Here is a 5233-nt window from a genome sequence, read left to right as displayed (position 1 = left end):
CAACATTTATTGGGGTGTGAGAGGGATGCCTGCAATTAAAATATATATGAAAGAGGAGGGCCTGTTAAACATCTCAGGGCTCAGTTATGCTGAGGGAAATTGAAATGGTCCTGAAGTAACAGGGACAGGGAATAAAAAAGCAGGGTGAACTTTTTCTGCCTCTTCAGCCTTCCCTTAGTGCCTTGATAGGTCAATGAAGACATGGCTTCGTTCTTCCACAGGGGGACAGCCGATTAACCTAACGAACTGGCAAGGACTTCCTTTGGCAAGGAAGGAAGCTGCTGGCACCGAGGTGATCTAATGACTCAAGACATGTTACACAAGTCTGAAGAAAGGCGGAAACTTTTAAGAGACATTTTTCGGTCCACAAGAAAGAGATGAGGAAAGAAATGGACAGAAGTTGTCAAGAGACTAGTACTACCTAGAAGGTTATTTCCACCCCACCCCCCGTTCTCCCAAATTTCACATACACTTTAATAAGTATTGATTGATATATTCACAGTTTCAGTACACTGCCCATTAGATTAGGGCTGCTGAACTGACTCGATATGCCATATGATATGACAGCTAGAAAAAATTTAAAGGCCTCAAGCTGCGATCTCATCAGATCTCAGATGTAAACAACCCCGAGTTTGGTAGTAACTGAGTGGGGAACTTGCTTACAGGCTGGGGTACAATAGGGAAAGTGGAATTAGGAGACCTTCTGCATTTCATAGTAGCTGATTTAGGACAAAGTCTACTTGAGGTTGTATTTATCAGGTGGCATAAAGTATAGTACCTCTTACGCAGTTCCAGAGAAGTAGTAGCCATATTGGCATATTGCAGGGGGAAAAAATTACATTCGAACTTTACATAGAGTTGATAGCTCCGGGTTGGGGAATAGTTGGAGATTTTGTGGGTGGAGCTGAGGAGGGCGGGGTTTGGGGATGGGAGGGATGTCAATTAGGTATAATGCCATAGAGTCCACCTTCCAAGCAGTCATCGGGGGATCATAGTGGGAGATCTCCGGCTTCCACCTGGAGGTCGGCAACCCTAACTTTACATAATTACATCTCGCCCTATACTTTCCCCATTTTATGCCCCTGGGACCCCACTGTGTATAATTTTGTGACTATGGTTTCAGGTGGGTAGCTGTATTAGTCTGTAGTAGCCAAGCTAGTGTTCTCCCCCCCCGCCGCCAAATATATTTTATTGTATTTGATTATTATTTCCATTGTAAGCCATCTCCAATCCCTGTAAGGCAGAAAGGCACCAAGGAAAATGTTTACATAAATAAATGACCTGGTTGCTCAGAACATCTATTGATGAAGGATAGATTCCAGAATTTTACTTAGCGGCTGAGGTTTCCTTTAGCACTTTTACACACTGGGGGGGGGGGGAACAGACAAGTGATTTGTGATTAGAAGAATGGCTCAAAGCGGAAACGGGGTGTGGGGGGAAACAACCATGTGCCTTGGTTTTATTTCTTCTTTCAACGGTTCCCGTATCCAGTCCTTAGGCTGTTTTTGGAACTCATGGAACTTTAAAGAGCAGTTTGGGCACAGAGGAGAAAATGTTTAAATGGTAGGAAAACGTATGAATGTGTGTGCGCCTCTGAATTTTGGTCAAGGATTAACACTGGTGGACCTCCTGATGGCACTGGTATTTCTGGCCACTGTGTGATACAGAGTGTTGGACTGGATGGGCCTTTAGCCTGATCCAACATTGGCATCTCTTATGTTCTTATGTTCTTATGTTCTTATGTTCACTGACAGCTTACTGGCAACACTTGGGGGAGGGGGTTTCTGGTAGCTGTTTTTCCTTAGGTTTATTGCCTCTCCTATCCACCAAGTGCTCTACAGTCTTGGAGAAGCCATAAGCTATATATTGATAAGGAAACTCTACGGCTGCATTCAGCCATAGTAACCAACCATGATTCGTCATTACAGTTGCAAGCCTTGCAAGTCCGGTGGTGGAAAGTGTCTTCAAGTCACGGCTGACCTATGATGCCTCCGTAGGGTTTTCAAGGCAAGAGATGTTCAAAGATGGTTTGCCGTTGCCTGCCTCTGTGTAGAAACCCTGCACTTCCTTGGTGGTCTCCCATCCAAGTACAAAGCAGGGCCGACCCAGCTTAGCTACCAAGAGCAGATGAGAATGGGCTCTCCTGGGCTCTCCCGGTCAGGGCAGAAGTCCTTGACCTCATGCATTCCCCCTTCTCATAAACTGAAGACTTCCATGTTCACAAGAAACTATAGTTTATTTATTTCTGACATACACTAGAGTTCTGAAACAGGACTAATCCACGTCTGAATCCTTCTTTGGAACCCTGACTTGTAGGCAAAAAACCATAATACTAGCCCCTGGAGGGACCAAATGAAGTTGATGGGTGATAGGTTCAGAATGGCCCAAAGGAAATACTTTTTACTCAATTATTAAATTGTGAAATTTGCTGCCAGGAGATGAGGTCATGGCCTTGAGCATCAATAGCTTTAAAAGGAGGTTAGATAGCTTCATGAAAGATTAGATCTAGCAATGGCTATTAGCAGGGCTATTTTTGGGCAGGAACGCACAGGAATGGAGTTCCGGCTGGCTCCCAAGTTGGCCACGCCCAGCAGGAACTCATTAGCATAGTAGGCCACACCCAACATCAGAAACTCATTAGGATTGGCTACATTGGGTGTGTGTGGCCTAACATGCAAAGGAGTTGCTGCTACAAAAAGGCCCTGGGTTTTGACAACAAACAAGGTAAACAGAATAAGAAGCAAAAGGTGGGTGTGGCTGGATGAGCACACTTCTGGTAACATGGGGGTCTGGCCTAATATGCCAATGAGCTGTGCTGTCAGGGGTGTGGCCTAATAGGCTAAGGAGTTTCTGCTGTTGGGTGTGGCCTATTATGCTAATAAGTTCCTGCTGGGCTTTTTATACAAAAAGAGCCCTGGCTATTAGCCATGATGACCCAAGGAAATCTGCATATTCTGAAGCAGGAAGCAGGAATATCAGTGCTAGGAGGAAGCATCAGGGGAAGATCTTGGCCTCTCTGCCCTCTTGGTTGGCCCTCCAGGGTTACTGGTTGGCCACCACATAGAGTAGATTTCTGGACTAGATAGATCACTGGTCTGATCAAGCAGGGCTCTTCATAAACAAGCTATACTTTGTGGCGTAGCCTGTACAAATTATATTTTTGCAAATCAGGAGGTCATCTAGTTCCAAGACATGCACTGAATAAAGAGGGAGGGAGAAGGTAAGCGAACGTGGAAGCCCAAGGACATCCAAGGCTCTAATTGCTTATAGCAGTATTTCCTTATGAGTAAATACAGTCCATGTGTGGGAAGGATTTAGTTAATAGATTGCAGAAAGACTTTACAGTTCAAGATTTGTTGAGTGTCAAATGTATTGTCGATACAGCTCAGAAATAGTCTTGCATTTTGCTTGAATTTTGTTATTATCACTTATAATAATGCAGCCTCTAGTGAAACACCACCAACAACAAGAGGAAGAATTTATCATTGGGTTGTGCATTGTGTGCGAGAGCTCCCCAATCATCCTGTGGAAACATGTTTTTGTCTACAAGGAACACAATGTAATGCCACGACATCTGTAATTGTCATGCTACTGGGAAGAAAATGGCCTTGGTCGTTCATTTTCATATTGTTTGAAATTTTATTTGCTTGTCAAATTTAATTGAAAACTGGCACACTCATCGTTGTGGTGGTCTGATAATACTTCAAGAATAGTAAAAAGTGTCTGTGATTCAGGGAAAACAGCATGTTTTTTAAATTTCACTAGCCAATTCCTTTGTTCCTCTTAGCTCCTCCTCTTTATTTAAGCCCTTTTCAGTTGTTACAGTTTTGGTGCTGCTTCCCTGTATACCCAGGGAGCACAGTATGCACGATTCCCCATGACATTTAGGGCGATTCTGCATCTGGCATTTGCTCCACATTTTCTCAACTCTGGGGGAAAGGTGTAGCTCAAGACCACATTCAGATACCTCAGGGCAATGCTGTACTGACTGCGAAGCCATAAATCTATGCAGAAGGTACCATAATACCCATAAAAAAGTGAAAGCAGCCTGCAATGCAGAGGGGAATTTCTGTTCCAACATGGGCTTCGTAAGACAACAGAAGGAAAAACCAATGCAGAATCTCCCTTAGTCATGATTTTGTGTGAACAGGGTGATGTGTGTATTTTCTAGTTTCAGCACAAAAAACAGTAACCCTGTACACATTTGCATGTATCAAAGCTGGAAAATAGGTGGGTTGCCCTATTCACGCAAAATAGCAAACACACATGTTGAGAGGACTGCTTGTAGCATGCTGTCCTAATACATGTGTGGATGGGTGGTAGAAGATGCTGTCAAATTGTACCCGACTTTTGGTGACCCCCCTCATGGGGTTTTCAAGGCAGGAGATGAACAGAGATGATTAGCCATTGCCTGCCTTTGTGTAGCTACTCTGGACTTGCTTGGTGGTCTCCCATCCCAGAAGTACCAACCCTCCTTAGTTTCAAATATTTGATGAGATCAGGCTAGCCTGGGCCATCCAGGTCAGGGCAATACATGAGGTAGACATGACAAAATTGTAATCACTGAAAGGAGCTTTAAAAACCCAAACATCTAGCTGCCTGGGAAATAGGGTTTCCAGGTCTCCCCTGGCTACTGGCAGGCAATGGGGGTGGGTGGGTAGGGTTGCCAGATTCAGGCTGGGAAACTCCTGGAGATTTGGGAGTGGAGCCTGGGGAGGACAGGGACCTCAGTGAGGTACAATGCCCATAGAGTCCACCCTCCAAAGCATCCATTTTCTCCAGGGGAACTGATCTCTGTAGTCTAGAGATGAGCTGTAATTCTGGAGGATCCCCAAGTCCCACCTGGAAGCTGACATCCCTATGAACAATATTTTATTTATTTATTTATTGTTTATATTTATATCCCGCCTTTCCAGATATCTGGCTCAAGGCAGCTAACAACATTAAAATGGCATAAACAATGCTGCTGATAAGAAGCCAGGATCTCTGGCTGGTGCTGGAATCTATCCGTGAAGCAACCCACTTTGCCAAAAGGGCTTTAGAATGACCACATGGAAGATGTTCCATCAGTTTTTTGGGTTTTTTTAACAAAATAAGTCCATGGGAGTGGTGCAGACTGGTCCAGTGTTCAGTGCTAAGTTGTTGTTGTTCAGTCGCACAGTCGAGTCCGACTCTTCGCGACCCCATGGACCAGTTCCTGCCAGGCCCTCCTGTCTTCCGCTGTCCTCTGAAG

This window comes from Gekko japonicus, unplaced genomic scaffold (genome assembly GCF_001447785.1).
Source record: "Gekko japonicus isolate JY-2015 unplaced genomic scaffold, Gekko_japonicus_V1.1 scaffold2202, whole genome shotgun sequence".
NCBI classification, from domain to species: domain Eukaryota; kingdom Metazoa; phylum Chordata; class Lepidosauria; order Squamata; family Gekkonidae; genus Gekko; species Gekko japonicus.
This window is presented reverse-complemented; position numbering follows the sequence as displayed.